We start from the raw sequence: 18,338 nt of genomic DNA, 5'->3' as shown, positions 1-18,338 counted from the left end.
TCTTTGTGTTGTCTGCTGAGGCTAAGGCTTGCAATAATATGTTGAATAACAGTGCTGAGAGTGGACATCCCTGTCTTGTTCCTGACCTTAGGGGGAAAGCTGTCAGTTTTTCCCCACTGAGGATGATATTAGTGTTGGGTCTTTCATATATGGCTTTTATGATCTCGAGGTATCATCCTTCTATCCCTTCTTTCTTAATGGTTTTTATCAAAAACGGATGCTGTATTTTGTCAAATGCTTTCTCTGCCTCTACTGACAGGATCATGTGGTTCCTGTCCTTTCTTTTATTGATGTGATGAATCACATTGATTGTTTTGCAGATATTGAACCAGCCCTGCATCCCAAGTATAAATCCCACTTGGTCGTGGTGAATAATTTTCTTCATGGATTGTTGGATCAGGTACACTAATATCTTGTTGAGGATTTTTGCATCCATGTTCATCAGGGAAATTCATCTATAGTTCTGCTTTCTCATGGAGTCTTTGTCCGGTTTTGGAATCAAGGTAATTCTGGAATCATAGAAAGGGTTTGGAAGTTTTCCTTCCATTTCTATTTTTTGGAACAGCTTCAAGAGAATAGGTGTTCACTCTTCCTTAAATGTTTGGTAGAATGCCCCTGGAAAGCCATCTGGCTCTGGACTCTTGTTTTTTGGCAGATTTTTTATTACTAATTTGATTTCTTTACTGGTTATGGGTCTGTTCAATGTTCTATTTCTTCCTGTTTCAGTTTGGTAGTTTATATGTTTGTAGGAATTTGTCCATTTCTTCCAGATTACCCATTTTATTGGCATATAATTGCTCATAATATTCTCTTATTATTGTTTTTTTATTTCTTCTGTGTTTGTTGTGATCTCTCCTCTTTCATTCTTGATTTTATTTATTTGGGTCCTTTCCTTTCTCTTTTTTGATCAAACTGGCTAGGGGTTTATCAATTTTGTTAATTCTTTCAAAGAACCAGCTTCTGGTTTTATTGATCTGTTCTACTGTTTTTTTTTTTTTAGTTTCAATACCATTGATTTCTGCTGTAATCTTTATTATTTCCTGTCTTCTGATAGTTTTAGGTTTTATTTGCTGTTCTTTTTCCAGTTCTTTAAGGTGTAAGGTTAGGTTGTGTATCTGAGACCTTTCTTCCTTCTTAGGAAGGCCTGGATTGCTATATACTTCCCTCTTTTGACTGCCTTTGCTACATCCCAGAGGTTTCGGGTTGTGGTGTTATCATTTTCATTGGCTTCCATGTAATTTTCAATTTCCTCTTTAACTTCTTGGTTAGCCCATTCATTCTTTAGTAGGATGTTCTTTAGTCTCCAAGTATTTGTTATTTTTCCAAATTTTTTCTTGTGGTTGATTTCGAGTTTCATAGCGTTGTGGTCTGAAAATATGCACTGTATGATCTTGATCTTTTTATACTTTTTGAGGGCTGATTTGTGTCCCAGTATGTGATCTATTCTGGAGAATGTTCCATGTGCACTGGAGAAGAATGTATATTCCTCTGCTTTAGGATGAAATGTTCTGAATATATCTGTTAAGTCCATCTGGCCCAGTGTGTCATTCAAAGCCATTGTTTCCTGGTTGGTTTTCTGTGTCAGGATGTGTCCACTGCTGTGATGATGTGTCCATTGCTGTAAGTGGGGTATTTAAGTCTCCTACTATTATGGTATTATTATCAATGAGTTTCTTTATGTTTGTGATTAATTGATTTATATATTTGGGTGCTCTCACATTTGGAGCATAAATGTTTACAATTGTTAGGTCTTCTTGGTGGGTAGACCCCTTAAATTATGATATAATGCCCTTCTCCATCTCTTGTTACAGTCTTTATTTTAAAGTCTAAATTGTCTGATACGAGTATGGCTACTCAGGCTTTCTTTTGTCAACCATTAGCATGATAGATGGTTCTCCATCCCCTTACTTTCAATCTGAAGGTGTCTTTAGGTCTAAAGTGAGTCTTTTGTAAACAGCATATAGATGGATCTTGTTTTCTTTTCTTTTTTTAACTTTTTTTAACATTTATTCATTGTTGAGAGATGGCGAGAGACAGAGTGAGAGTAGGGGAGGTGCAGAGAGAGAGGGAGACACAGAATCCAAAGCAGGCTCCAGGCTATGAGCTGTCAGCACAGAGGCCGACGTGGGGCTCAAGGTCACAGACCGTGTGATCATGACCTGAGCCAAAGTCAGATGCCTAACCGACTGAGCCCCTGGATCTTGTTTTCTTATCCATTCTGTTACACTCTGTCTTTTGATTGGAGCATTTAGTACATTGACGTTTAGAGTGAGTACTCAAAGATATGAGTTTATTGGCATTTTGTTTCTTGTAGAGTTGGAGTTTCTGGTGGTGTTCTTTGGTACTTTCTAGTCTTTGTTGCTTTTGATAATTTTTTTCCCGTCTTTTCTCCCCTCAGCAAGTCCCCCTTAAAATTGCTTGCAGGGCTGGTTTGATGGTCACTAACTCCTTTAATTTTTGTTTGTCTGGGAAACTTTTAATCTCTCCTTCTCTTTTGAATGACAGCCTTGCTGCGTAAAGAATTCTTGTCTGCATATTTTTCCAATTCAGCACATTGAATATATCCTGCCACTCCTTTCTGGCCTGCCAAGTTTCTGTGGCTAGGTCTGCTGCAAACCTGATCTGTCTTCTCTTGTAGGTTAAGGACTTTTTTTCCCTTGCTGCTTTCATGATTCTCTCCTTGCCTGAGTATTTTGTGAATTTGACTATGGTATGCCTTATTGATGGCCCGTTTTTATTTAATTGAATGGGGGTCCTCTGTGCTTCCTGGATTTTGATGCCTGTGTCTTTCCCTAGGTTAGGAATGTTTTCCACTATGCTTTGCTCACATAACCTTTCTGCCCCTTTTTCTCTCTCTTCATCTTCTTGGACCCCTATGATCTGATGTTGTTCCTTTTTAATGAGTCACTGATTTCTCTAATCCTTGAATCGTGCTCTTTTGCCTTCACTGTTTGCTTTTCTGCTTCATTATTCTCCATAAGTTTTTCCTCTGTATTCAAAATAAGTTTGAAAATTTGAAAATTGCTGCTCTGCGTCATCCATCCTTGCTGCCAGGGTATCCATTCGAGGTTGGAGCTCAGTTATAACATTTTTTATTTCCTCCAGACTAGCTTTTACTTCTTTTATCTCTGCAGAAAGGGAGTCTAATCTATTTTTGACCCCAGCTAGTATTCTTATTATCGTGATTCTAAATTCTGGTTCAGACATCTTGCTTGGATCTGTGTCGATTAAGTCCTTGGCTGTCATTTCTTTCTTCTCTTTCTTTTGGGGTGAAATCCTTCAGTTTGTCATTTTGAAGGAAGAAAAGGAATTGATAAAGCAAAAAAAAAATTAAAATGAAAAAATTAAAAACAACACACACACACACAAATCAAATAAATGATGCCAGACTGTAGGTGTGTTTTGGTCTGGTTATTGAAAGGAGCTTGATAGATTAGAGAAAAAAGTGGGGGGGGGGGGGGGAGATAAAAAAGGAAAATGTTTGAAAATTTGAGAAAATGAATACAATGAAATAGAATAAAATGAAATGATGAAGTAAAATAGAATTTGAAAACTTTACAAAAAAGTAAAAAATATAGTAGAAAAAATAAAGAAAAATATTTTCAATAAAAATTGAAAATAAAAATAAATTTTTTGTCTTTCTGTATTCAAGAAAAAGAAGTGAAAAAGAAAAAAAGAAAACTGAATAGATGGACCAGTGAACAGGCTGAAATATGATTGAAATCACTTCATTTTCCCCTAGAAGTCAAACTATGAAACACTTTATAGTTCGTAAACTAAGCAGGCGGAGAGACTTGTGTTCCTGAAGAGCCAGGTTGGCCCAGTTGGGCGGGGCTTAGGGTAATGACTTCGTTCTCCACTAGATGGCGCTGCTCAGCTCACTGGAAGGGATTGTTGTGGCGCTTGCAGGTGTGTACGCGCATGCGCGGGAGCAGTAAAAATGGCGTCATCCAGCTGCCCAGTCTCTAGTATGGAAACTCTGTGCTCTCCCCGGCCAGCAATCGCGCACCCATCCTTTGTCTCTGGCTTCCTCTGCTCCCGCTTCTACGCTGTGCGTGTCCAAGCCATCAGGTTGCCAGGCGGCACTTACCTCCGAGCTTTATTTCCTACGCGGCTGTGTTTCCCGACCCCTCACTTCGGAGGGACCGCGGCTTGGACCCGCTCAGATCCTCTGCAGGAGGGTCTCCCTGAGCAGTGGCTGGGTGCCGGCCTCACCCAGGAACGTTCGCGGGACTCTGCTGCTGCCGTAGCCAGAGACTGCGGCTGGGCGCCAGCCTGCCCCAGAGAAGGTTCACGCGATCGTGTAGCAGCAGCGTTTCGGGGATCATGGAAAATCACAACACGCATCTGGCCCCAGGCTTCACCCTTCCCACCAGAGCAGCACCAGGTAACGAGCTGCGGAGTTTCAGATTCTGCGATCCCCTGTTTATAGAGTCTTAATGGAATTTAAACTCTCTCCTTTCTCCTTTCTCCCCTTTAGTTCAGTCCCTGTGGCTGTTTCCACTTTTCTCCAGCTGCTTTTGGGGGTGGGGGGTGTGCTTTCCCCCCCACCCCCATCCTCTCTCTGCAGGCAATAACAGTTCCCTGCCCTCAGTGGCTTCTCCCTCCCCCAGTTCACCTCTCTGCCCCGCGTACCTGCTGATTTCTGTGGTTCAGGTTGTGCAGATAGTTGTGTTGATCCTCAAATCTGTTTTCTAGGTGTGCAGGGTGGTTTAGTGTTGATCTGGCTGTATTTCATGGACGTGATGTGCAAAAAAATTTCCATGCTGTTCCACCATCTTGGCTCCTCCTGGTAGATTGTCTTTACAAATAGTTCTCAGGGCACGTGGGTGATTCAGCCGGTTAAGTATCCAACTCCTGATCTCACAGCTCCTGAGATCGAGCCCTACATGGGGCTCTGCGCTGACAGGGTGGAGCCTGCATGGGATTCTCTCTCCCCATCTTTCTGCCTCTCCCCCTCTCAAAACAAATAAATAAACTTAAAAAAAAAAAGAAACCAATTCCTTCATCGTAAGACCCATGTTCTCCCCTTGTTTTGCAGTGAGAGAAAAGTTATGAACTTAGGTGGTTCTATAGAAATAGAGGCAATAATTGTTTCTGAGACCAGTAGCCAAAGCTCTGCCTCCATTTAGGACCCAAGGTCTTAAATACATATTTAAAATACAGACAGACAGACATATGTACCCTGTAGGGTCATTGGCTTGGATAAAGGAGGAGACTGAAATGCAATTATGAAGAACAACATAGGGGGTAAGAAGAGAAATTAAAAGAATAACTGATTTCACCATCCATAGCCTTTGAAACGATTTGGTGTCTCAAATGTCAGTCTGAAGAACAAAACTGAAGTTTTCCATACTTAAGTTTCCACTGGTCCATAGAAAATGGAGAAAAATTATGGTTGATGAAATAGATGTTCTGTAAGCACCTCTTTTAAAGGTTGTGTACTCTATTTGTATAATAATTCACTTTCTCAATTATGTTAGTCTTATCTTTATCAGTGTGTGTGTGTGTGTGTGTGTGTGTGTGTGTGTGTGTGTATGCACTCGTATGCATATTTAAATATTTCTTACCAGGGAAAAAATGGTAGACTTATCGTCCCTAATTTTTGGTCATTTTACTAGAGATGAATTCCCAGAGTCTGGGATGACTAATTTAAGAATCTCACAGTAGCTTTTGTTCACAAGTAAAGTGGTAGTTTGAAGCAATTCTCTGAATAATTTAAGTCCCTCCAACTGTACTGTGAAACCAAAATAGGTTTTAGGGTCATGCATTTTCCAGCTAAATACATTGGCTGAAATGACGAGGTGTATCCCCAGGAATCAGCTATGGCTGGATGCAAACCACACAACTCCCCAGACTCGTGTCTCTCTGCTCCAACAAATGCCTATAAATACAGATTGTATCAGTTAGTTTTTGCCATGTAACAAATCATCCCAAAACTTAGTGGCTTAAGATAACAACTATTTATTTAATACTTCTGGGGATTGGCAACTTAGGTTGGCCTCAACTGGATGGTTCCTCTGGTCTTGGTTGGACTCACTCATGCATTTGTTGTTAACTGCCAGGTCACCAGGGTGCTGGTTGGTCTGGGACAGCCTTCATGTGGGACAGCTCCTCTCTGTTCCATGAGATTTCTCATAAGCCATTAGGCTAGCCCAGGCTTTTTCACATGATGCCTGGGCAGGGTTCCTACTCACTAAAATAAAGCACATAAGACTTATTGAAACCCAGAGTCAGAACAGGCACATCATCCCTATGCCATATTCTGTTGGCACAAAACAAGCTACAAAGGCAGTTTGTATTCAAGGAGAATATGGAAGAGTGGCAAAGTTGCATTGTAAAGGAACATGCACACAGTGCCTGGGTGGCTCAGTCAGTTAAGCATCCGACTCTTGATCTCAGCTTGGGGCATGATCTCACAGTTTGTGAATTCGAGCCCTCAGTTGGGCTCTGTGCTGACAGCGTGGAGCCTGCTTGGGATTCTGTCTCTCCCACTCTCTGCCCCTTGACACTTGAACTCACTCTCTCTCTCTCTCTCTCTCTCTCTCTCAAAATAAACTGAAAAGAAAAGAAAAGAACGAAAGAAAAAAGGGACATGCATACAGGGATGTGTGAATCACTGTAGCTATTTTATGTCAACTGTCTTAGTCCATTTGGGCTGCTGTAACAAAATGTCACACACTGGGTGGTTTGTAAATAGTAGAAATCTATTTCTCACAGTTCTGGAAGCTGGCAAGATCAAGACACAAGCATAGACACATTCTGGTGACAGCCCTCTTCCTGGTTCATAGCCAGCACCTTTTCACTGTGTCCTCACATGGGGGAAGGGGTGATGGAGCACAGTGGGGTCTCTTTTATAAGAAGAGTGATTCCATTCGTGAAGACGCCACCCTCATGACCTAACCACCTCCCACAGGTCCCACCTTCTAATATCATCATATTGGTCATTAGGATTTCCAGATGGGAATTTTGAGAGGACACACAGAGAATAGCTTCAAGTTACAAACAGTTCAAATGCCATTACTACTAACCACAGTAGAATGAAAATCTCCCTGTCTCCAAGACTGCCCCACCGACAGTATTCCAGGAGAAACTGATACTCATGTTTTTTACTGTTAGCAAAGAAGCAACAGTCACATGAAGTTACACAAGCTGTGTTTTCACCTGCATAATCAGAGCAACCCCTGTACATTGGCAAGTTCAGTGCGCCAACAGCCAGCCGTGTTTCCAAACCGGTAAACCAGGATGTCCTTGGTGCCTCCCTTTGTCTCAACTTCCACATCCTGTTGGTCACCAAGTTCTGTTAATTCTCCCTCCTGAACAAACATCAGATCCTTCCTTCCTGTCATCCCCATTCCTCCTGTTTCAGTTCAGCCCTCATCATCTCTCGCGGTGATGATGACACTTCTCCCTAATTTTGCCTACCCCCACTTCCATGTCCTCATCCTGAATCCAGTTGTCTTTCATTCACTTAACAAGCCTTTACTGAATGCTCACATCGTGCCAAGCACTCTGCTGTGGTGGCAGACATAAGAGGAAATAAGAGAGAGCCCATCGTTGGCTAAAGAAAGAAACAAAAAAGACTTAATTTATTCGTCAGGGCAGGTCATGTGCGGTACTGCATAACCACAAAATCTCAGTGGCTTAACCCAGTGAATGGTGACTTAGGAATCCAGGTCCCTCCCATCATGCAGCACCGCCATCACAAAATCCTTTACTTTCAGCCATGTGGAAGCCGTGTGGAGGCCATATGGAGCCATAGAGCAAAGAGCAGAAGGATGGAGTGAGCTGGTTTATGACCATGCCTGGGAAGTGGCATACGTCATTCCCACCATATTCCATTGGCTGAACTCGGTCACATGGTCCCAACTTAAGCACGAAGGAGTCTGGGAAGTGTAGTGTTCCTATGTGCTCAGAGGAGGACAGAGAGCTGGTGAGTGTATAACGAGTCTTTTCCTCAATGGATGCTTGTCATGCATGTAACTGGGAAGTATGCATCCTATGGGAACCAGGGGAGGGTCTAATATATTTAACATATCCTTGGATTCAGGAATGCAGGGCAGTGGGCTAAATAATGACTCCCAAAGATATCTAAGTCCTAATCCCTGGAACCTCAAACCTAGTACCTGGCAGAAAGGACTTTGTAGATGTGATTAAGTTAAGGATCTTGAGACAGAAATTGCTCTGGATTATCCAAGGGGGCCCTAACTGGAATCATGAGTGTTCTTCTAAGAGGCAGAGGGAGCGAGATTTGACCTGGGAAGAGAAAAAGTAGACGGGATGACAGAAGCAGAGATTGGAGTGATGTTCTCTGAAGACAGAGGAAGGGTCCACAGGCCCCCGAAGCTGAAACGCTGAGAAAGGCAAGGAAGAGATTTGAATCTCTTGGAGCCTCCAAAAGGAATCTGCCTGCCGACACCTTGATTTTAGCCTGTTAAAGCTCAATTTGAACTTTTACCCTCCACAAGTATAAGAGAATAAAGCTTTCTTGCGTTAAAACATGGAATTTGTGGTCATTTGTGACAACAGCAAGAGGAAACTAATACAAGCAGTAATGCCTACACTGAGTTCCAGATAAGGATCCCTCATTAGTGAGCTAGGCAAAAAGACAGGAAGGCAGGGTCAGAAGTGGAAGTTAAGGCTGAAGGGTAGTAAGGTCCAGATGCAACAGGATTTGGCAGGGAGGAGAGGAAGGTGAGGGGGACAATGAATTTAAGCCTGAGGGCACCAGGAAGCCATTGAAGCAGGAGTGACCTGACCAAGATCTGCATTTTTGCGTGATGACCCCACCTGCTCTGTGGAGAGCAGATCAGGGGAACCAGTGCTGGAGGCAGAAGACAGTCATTTGCTTTATTCCAGAAGAAAAGTAGAAAGGCAATAATTCAGGGTCCTGGCAGTATGTAGTAGAATCAACAGGACTTGGTGATGGCCCGCCTCTGATAAGAGACATCCACTCCATCACCAACATCAGCTGCACCAACTCTGATGGTCGATGGTACCTGCAAAGGACATAACCTGCTTACCACCTATCCGGAATAGAGACAAACTAGGGAAGTCTAAAGGAACAGGGAGGGTGCCTGTGAAGACCAGGTGTTATCCATTGGATGCCTTCTTCCAAATCCTGTAGTTGCCATGACCATCATGTCCTTTGTAAATTGAATAAAACAGTTGGAGCGCCATCCCCATATAAAGAGAAACCCAGCATTAACCGTCATCACCACCCATGCCACAATCAAGGGATTTCTATTTCTCCTAATCTCTTCTGACTCTGACTTCCTGCTTCTGCCTGTATGCCTATGCTGATGTGTGCTCCACAGAGATGTCCCCAACTGATGCATGAGCTGGGGCTGAAATCCAACCTGCACTGTCCTGGCCAAGTCACGTACTCTTGGTGTATACAGAAAATGATTTGATGCTTGGCATGGCCAGAACTTGGAGCTTTTGAGGAGAAAAGACTGGCGATAAAGGTCAAGTAGGGGGTCAGCTTGTTTCAATGCCTTGCTAAGGGGCTTGAGACTGCTTCCTATAATGATGGTACCTTGTCTAACAATGTAAAGCAAAGAGAGACACGTTCGTTCAGATTTGCACCTTATGCAGATCACTTTGCCAGCCAATCTGGTCCTCATCACCCATCTGGGACTGAGAAAAAGCCAACCAGTCTGAGCTGAGAACGTCTATACCGAGTCCTGTGGGGAATCCCATTGGCCTCCATGCACAGACAGGATCAAACAGTGCTGGGAAACAGAAAGGGAAAATAGATATGATTCCAGAGAGAAGCAGAAACAAGACAAAAAGGAACTTAACTACCTTGTTGATGGCTTTCTGGATCCTGAGATTTTGGGGTTCTGTGTGATACTCCTGGATCTTCCAATAAAGTCCTCCTACCTTCCTCCTGTTTTTGCCTAAATTAGCTCAAGTTGATTCCTGTTATAATTCTGACCGAGATACTTTATCTCCAGTTTCTCTCTTCAGGCCTTCGTCACATCACCACCAAGTGTTACATTTTGTGTCTCTCCTCCCGGAAGCCATGAGTTGGCCAGATGGAGAGGAGGAGGAGAGGTCAGGGGAAGGCAGGGGTGGGGAGAAGAGGCAAGAAGAGGGGAGGAGGAGAGGGGAGGAGAAAGGTGTCATTGCACACACACACAAAGATGTAGAAAAGTGTTCCTTATGGCATTGTTTGTAATAGCAAAGAACTGAAAACCTCCATCGGTGAGAGAACTGGTAGTCTCCCAGAGAGATCTCTCCATCGGTGAGATATTGCCTAAATAATTAACAGTACTTCCATATGGGAATACTATACAGCAGTTAAAAAAATTCTAGGGGTGCCTAGGTGGCTCAGTCAGTTGAGTATCCCACTCTTGATTTTGCCTCAGGTCATGATCTTGGCCATTCGTGGGATCGAGCCCCGTGAAGGCTCTGAGCTGACACCTCAAAGACTGCTTGGCTTTCTCTGTCCCTCTCTCTCTGCCCCTCGCCCACCTCTCTTACAAAATCAATCAATCAAAAAAAAAATCCAGAACTCAGTTTAAGCATTACTGCCTTACTTATATATTTAATAAATATGTTTATTAAATATGTTTAATAAATATGTTTATATTCTAGACATGTTATAAATTACAATAAATTCACATATTTCATATTATTATACATCTAAATATATTTTATAAAAATATATAATAAATATATTTATTTTTTTATATTTATATTTATTTATTAAAATGTAAAAATACATATTATAAGTATATTATATGAATTTATTTATGTAAATAATACAAATATTAAACTTAGAAGTAAATTTGTATTTATAATACATAAAATATACATATAAATACATACTGTGTGTGTATGTATATATATCTGAAATGATCTTCAGTCAAGATATAATTTTTTTTTTAAGAAGTAAGGCAGAAATACAAGCATACTTACTTAAAATTTTTTTTAATGTTTATTTATTTTTGAGAGAGAGAGAGAGAGAGAGACAGAGCATGAGCCGGGAGGGGCAGAGAGAGAGAGGGAGAGACAGAATCAGAAGCAGGCTCCAGGCTCCGAGCTGTCAGCACAGAGCCCCACGCAGGGTTCCAACTCGTCAACTGCGAGATGATGACCTAAGCCGAAGTCAGACACTCAACCCACTGAGCCACCCAGGCGCCCCAAGCACACTTACTTTTAGAATGCACAGACTATTTCTGGGAAGATGTACTAGAAGCAGTGACCCTCAGAACAGGAAGCATGGCGAGGCGCATTGCTCTTCCCAGAATGCTTCTCTGTACTGTTTTTTAACCATCTATATGCTTCAGCATAGTAATTTTTTACTTTGCTTCCAGCAAAGTAATTGATAAAAGTGTTTTTAAAAGCAAAGTAAACAAGAAAGTGCACTAATTGAAGGGTAGATGAAAAAGAAAAGAGCCTCAAACAGCTCAACAACCACCACCTGAGTTCCACTCTTGGCACCTCCATGATGGATCCTTGACCTTGACTAAACCATTTTCCTTCCTTGGGCCTCGGTTTTTTCATCTGGAAAATAGGTCAGCAGAATTCAATGCTCTCTAAGGTCCCGGCTCCAAAAACCGTCTGCAATAGTCGCTGACAGAGCTAATTGCTCGGGCAGAACTTTCTTTCAAATTAAAGCAGTAATTGTCCTGGCTTCCCACAGCAGCGTATGATGTTGCCATCATAATATGAAATGGCTTTTTCTTTATTAGAGTTATCTTTGGAATCTGGCGCCTTAAAGGATATAAAATGAATCATAAATAACATATTTGCAAATCATGTAGAATGAGATGATTTTTTACAAGAGGCACATTTGGGCGCCTGATCAACCGCGCACCCTCTGCAGAGAAAAGTCCTCCATAGCCTGGCCAGAGATGGATGCAGATGCCTGACCCAGGAGGATCCAGTCAATTATAATGCTGCCTAAAATGAATTATATTTGTCCTCAAGAACTTGGGCTAAGAAAACACAGATGGGGGACAGGGAGTCCCATTACCTCAACGCTTCGGAACCAGACAAAGTTGCATGAGAGCAGGAATTGTACAGTCTTCCTCGTGCTGTATGCCCAATGCTTACCACCACTCTGGCACATACTAGGTGCTCAATAAATATTCATTGAGGGGTGCCAGGATGGCTCAGTCAGTTGAGCCTCTGACTCTTGATTTTGGCTCAGGCCATGATCCCAGGGTCATGGGATGGAGGCCCATGTTGAGCATGGAGCCTACTTGGGATTCTCTCCTCTCACCCTCTGCCTTTCTCCTCTGCACTCTCTCTCTCAGGTATTTTATATATATGTATATACGCATATATATACACACACATGTATATATATGTATATACACTATATGTGTGTGTATATATACTTATTGAAGGAAAAGGTAATCACCAGAGAAATAGTTCATAAATTCTGACAGCTGTAGGTTCCGTGGTACCACCCAGTTCCTTTTCCTTTGAGAGATCTAGATTTCTACATTTTCTTGGCATTTTGTGGGATTTGGATCTCTCTTTAAAAGCCCACTTCCACCTAAGATAATTTCAACAGATTTTGGGTTCTTTCATCCAAAAGAGCCCTAAGACAAATATTCTTTGTTCTCTCAAAATACGAATCCTGTTTTCCCCTGAGATTACTTTCTTTTAATTAAATACCATCAAAATTCATGGTAACATATTCCATGGTTCAACTCTTCAGCAAACGTGTATTGAGCTAGAAACTATGTGAGACCTGAAAGATGAATGGGGCCAAGTCCCTGCCATCCGGGCATCACATTCAGATGGAGAAAGGCAGACATACAGTTAAGTCCTTCAAAGAGCAGATTATCTGAAAGAGAAGGTTTCAACAATGCACTCTGGGTATAAGTGAGAGAAAGAGATCAATATTTGGGAAGATCTCATGCAGGAGATGACCTAAAGATGGGTTTTGAAGAATGAGCAGGATGTCTCAGGGAAAGGGTATTTGGGGCAGAGAGAACACTTGGAACATAGGCACAGAGCCTAGGAACACTGGTACTTAGTGTGGTCAAGCGATGAACAACATGGTAGAATAATGCAGAAGACCAGGCTAGCAGAACAAGATGAGAATAGGAGAGTGAGCCCCATTGGTTTTTTGGGTTTTTTGTTGTTGTTGTTGTTGTTGTTTGTTTGTTTGTTTTTACCAAGATCCCCGCTCAGTGTTTTAAATTACTTAGGCCAACAGGGATTTTTTTTTTTTATTTAAGAGTAGCACATTTGGCAAGTCTCCAAGCACTGAAAAGAACCCTCGATGTTCTAGAAACTCTACAACACAAAAGAAAGATGATCAGAACTCTAATCTCAGTGGTGAGCACTTTTTCTACTTCACATGTGTGTTGTTCCTCCCCCAAACATCCCATAACAGTGACTGTTCACTCTGTACAAAGGTCATTAAAAATGATCATCTTTTTGAGGTGATGGAAATGTTCTGGAACTAGTAAGTGGTGATGATTGCACAACATTGTGAGTGTACTAAAAGCCATGCACTATTCACTTTTAAGTAAGTGGCTGGAGTAAAACTGACCCAAGCCTTAGCCTAAGCCAGGTCATCTTCTGCGACAGATTGTACCATGAGGATAAGGCTTGGGGGGTGAGTGCCATTTTATATATAGGGCCCAAATTAGGAAATATGATTATATACATACATACATATATATGTATGTATATACCCTTTTCTCATTTAAAATTAAAATAACCGAGGAAATGAGCCTTAATCCCTGTAGGTGAAGAGTATATGTTAGTATAAGCATTTATGGGACTGGAGTGTGGGGTGATCATTTGACTCCATTTTTTAAAATATTAAAGCCTAGGGGCGCCTGGGTGGCTCAGTCGGCTAATCGTCCGACTTCAGCTCAGGTCACGATCTCACAGTTCGTGGGTTCGAGCCCCACATCGGGCACTGTGCTGATAGCTCAGAGCCTGGAGCCTGCTTCTGATTCTGTGTCTCCCTCTCTCTCTATGCTCCTCCCCAGCTCATGCTCTGTCTCTCTCTCTCTCCTTCAAAAATAAATAAAAACATTTTTAAAATTTAAAAAAAAAAAAAAGAAAATATTGAAGCCCGGGTGGCTCTGTCCGTTAAGGATCCCGCTCTCAGTTTCAGCTCAGGTCATGATCTCACGGTTTCGTGTGTTCAAGCCCCACATTGTGCTCCACACTGTCAGTGCAGAGCCTGCTTGGAATTCTCCATCTCCCTCTCTCTCTGCCCCTCCCCCACTTACACTGTCTCTGTCTCTCTGAAAATAAATAAACTTTAAAAGTAAATAAATAAAAATAAAATGTTGAATGCCTGAACCTTGGTATCAGCCATTCTCCTTTGAAGGGTGTTTTCTTGTGCACAAGATACTCATATCCTACCCAAGACTGTAGACAAAAAAAGAAAATGTGTTGCAACATCATATTAGTGAAAAATTGGAAACAACCTAAATGTCCAGCAACAGAAAAACTAGCTAAACAAAAAGAAGAGGAAATAAATAGAATAAACCACTAGAATGTGATCACCTCCAGGCAGTGCTATTTAAAAGGGAGAACTTCTATTTTCTTTTTTCTTTTTCTTTTTAAGTTTATTTATTCTGAGAGAGAGAGAGAAGGAGAGCACAAGTGGTGGAAGGGGCAGAGAGAGAGAGAGAATCCCAAGCAGGATCCGCACTGTCAGCACAGAGCCTGACACAGGGCTCGAACTCACCAATAGCAAGATCATGACCTGAGCAGAAATCAAGAGTTGGATGCTTAACCCACTGAGCCACGCAGGCGACCCTATTTTCTCACTTCTTATTTGATTTCTTGTGGCATGCCTTACTTTGTAATTTTAATAAATCCCCAAGTTTTCTTTAATCAAACATGGCTTTGTTGAGTTCCATGGAAAATAAGTGTATTCTTCAACTGGAAGATTACTCACTTTATTGAAGGGAACAAAGTTAATAAAAAAAAAAAAAAAAAAACCCAAAGTCTATGCCTATTTTATACACATTTGGGGCACACAAAAATATGTTATAAGCTGAGCATGTTCGAGAGCTGGCAACCTAAAGATACCTCCTAATCTTGAATTCTCAAATTAGATCACAGCTGCGTTATAAAACGAATGTCTGCCATCCACTAGTCGTCCATTGGCGAATTCATAAAATGCATACAAATTACTAGATTTGTCAAGGTGGCAATAAAGTCAGGGTTGGGTACTGTTGGTGCTCCTCCCAGATTCCCTTGGATTCCTTTGACCATCTCTTGGGTCCCTTGCCTAATTAGATGCGCTTTGCTTCTACGAGCATGCACAAGTAAGTCTTTAAAGGGAGGAACTGTCTCAGGCCAGTGGTGCAAATCTGCCTGGATGTTCTGAGCTGGAAGTGCTCCCAGGTTGACATCCTTCCTAGAAGCCTTTGGTCAATGTCATCTGAGTGCAGGAGTAAGAAATTGCAGCTTTCCTGCTTGGGTCCAAACAAAGTCAAAAGCATACTTTACCCTCCAGAGTCCCCAGCGAGATTAGGCTGAAGTTACTCCCTGTGGAGCTTTGCCTAAATGACACTTTTGCTTGGTTTCTTGTCTTTTCCCTGTGGGTGTCTCCTGCAAGGGCTTCCTTAATGAATTAATTACACACGAATCTTCATCACTGGGTCTCCTGAAGAACTCAGTCTCGGGAGATCTTCTTTGCATGTTTAAGCTCAAAACCGGAAACAGAATGCACGAACATCCTTGATCCAAGACTGGCTTCAGAAAAGCTCAGTTTCGAGTTTTCATAAAACAGGATGATTCAAATCATGGCTGATGTAATGACAGTTTCTCAAAGCCTCAGCTCAACTAGTTACTATTCAGACTGTAACGGGCTAACGATTCGGTCTGTTGAAAGATGCACTATCTTCTTGTGCCCGTGTGTACAAGACCAGTAGGTTTTATTTCAGAAATTAATTAACTTCTCCTAATTACATATATCCCTGGAATTATTAACACCTGGAAAATCAATGAAAACTCTGTGGATTCTTTTCTATGTTGCACCTCTCTGTCGGGGTTCAAATAATGGAATTGCTGTTGTATTTCTATGCAAGATGATTTTGCAAATCTAAGGCGAGAGATTTTATTTCTCTTTTTGGGGACCTTGCTAGGTTATTCTGGAGGTGAAATGAGGGAAATATAGAACCTAGCTCGGGCGTATGGCTCCTGGCAGGCACCCAGTGAGTCACCTTCCTTCATTCCAAAGCTGTGGCCCCTGAGGATATTCTAATTATGTGATTCAAAAAGTGTGGCCCTACATGAGAAACACCTGGAGTGCTTACCACATGCAGATTCCTGGGCCCCACCCTTCTGAATTAGAATCTCTGGGGAGGACCCAGAGATCAGCATTTTTTAAAGCCCTTGTTTGAATTTTATGCATTCTAAAGTTCCAATATCAGTATCTTTGACTCAGTGGCTTCCCACTAGAGAGATCATGAGACTATGAGTGCGTTAATAGGTATAGTTTTAACTGAAAATGACAGGGAATCAAGTGAAACTAACATAAGCTAAGGAAAAAAAAGTAGACAGATTGATTGATTCACGAAATTAAAAAGTCCAGGCCTTTAGTTAGATTTAGGCCTTGCTAGATCCAGGGACTCAACTGCTGCCTTCAGGTTTCTCTTCTTCCTCCATTTGATTTCATTCATGATAGAATGATAGAATGATAGCCACTTATAGCTCTATGTTGGCCATATTTCTGCTAGTGATCCTCAAAGACAGGAGTGTATTTCCTTCCAGGTAGTTTCAGCAAAAGTCCCAGGGTAACATCTGATTGGTCTAGCTTAGGTCACATGCCCATCTTTGAACCAATCAGTATCCAGAAGGATGCAGTGCTTTGATAGGTAAGGCCTGAGTTATATGTCCATCTCTGGAGCAAAGCTATCAATGTCAAGTCCACCTAAAACATATAAATTGGTTTCCCTTGGGAAATAAGTACCATACTGCCAGAAGTCTTGCCAGAGTATTGATCTCATGTTCACTAAAACTGGAATCTGTGTTCTTTAAAAATCTTCCAAATGGTTCCACTGATCACGAATATTTTGTGGTGCTGACCCCCAGGGATGCATTTACCTTGAAATGACATGGAAAGTCTCAGAACCACTGTTCTGTCCTCACTGGGGAGTTTAAGCCTTGCCTCTCCTGCCTGGGGAGATTCAAAAGTGAGGGACTTAGGGTGGGATGCTGGTCTTTCTGCTTCAGCTGGGGGTTGATCTTCCGTAAACCATGTCAGCCAGAGAATGCAAAACCCGAACTGTCACCACTTAACAGAGAGCAAAGAGGTCGGCATTAGAAGGAGCTCTCGGAAAGATGTGTCTGCTTATCCTCCAGGGAGACAACAGGTTCATGTAACATCTTCCCGGCCAACGTGCTGACAGGAACAGGGAGCAAATGGCAGACTTGTTGAAAAGGGAAAACCCAATTGTAATACAGATGATTTCTTGATGAGAAAGTAGTGTGCTTCAGTTAGTCCAGTTAGATTTCTCCCCTGATATCTGTTAACAGGAGAGAATCTTTTCTTGAACTGAAAAAAAGAAAATCTAGTCCATCTGTATGTGCTTGTTTATATCAATGCCAGGGAAGGGTGGGAGGAAGATATGTCCGTGAAATTAACTCAGTGTCATCTTGCACAACTAGCTTGCCCAGAACCGTGATGCTCCTATTGCTGGAGGAAAAAAAAAATGAGGCAAGACCCAAAAGGACTCGGGGTCTAATGTGAAAAGTACATCAGGACGTTGGGAGAAGGTGGGGGCTGGGGGTTGTCGAGAAGCTGCTGGGAGAAGGTCCTGGTTGTGTCTTTTGCGGCCAGCTTGCTCGCATCAGCATGTCATATGTAAAGAACAAAACACCGTCCCTTTTTAATAACACATTTAACTGCCTCCTCATACACAGGAGATCATGATGTACGCCAATTAAAAAAATTCAATCTCAATTGCAGGTACAGCAGGCCAGTATTTTGGAGACCAGAAAGCTAGAAGAAATCTGTAGTTCTTAACACAGTATGTGGACTGGTAAAATAGTGTTGCAGCAGAGATGACAGTGATTTGGATGTTGAAACCACAGGAAGGGGCGGATGCTTCCAAGGGGGCAACTCAGCAACCCAGTGGGAAGTGCAGGAGACAGCAGGAAAGCAGCGCACTTGTGTGTGTGTGTGTGTGTGTATGAACTCACCCACACACTTCCTCCACCTGACAGCAAACTGGCCTCTTCACTGGTAGTTTTATGAATTTCATGTTGTGCAAGGTTTAAACACTCCCCAGATGGGAATTTATTATTCTGACTTGCTTTGGTTTGCCCTTACTACTCTTAAAGTGTCTCGCTCCGTATAAGAATGCCCTTCTATGATGGATATTAACTCAGCT

This window comes from Panthera pardus, unplaced genomic scaffold (assembly GCF_024362965.1).
Source record: "Panthera pardus isolate Hobbes unplaced genomic scaffold, ASM2436296v1 HiC_scaffold_5, whole genome shotgun sequence".
NCBI lineage: Eukaryota > Metazoa > Chordata > Mammalia > Carnivora > Felidae > Panthera > Panthera pardus.
The sequence above is the reverse complement of the archived record's forward strand: the minus strand, read 5'-3'. Positions refer to the sequence as shown.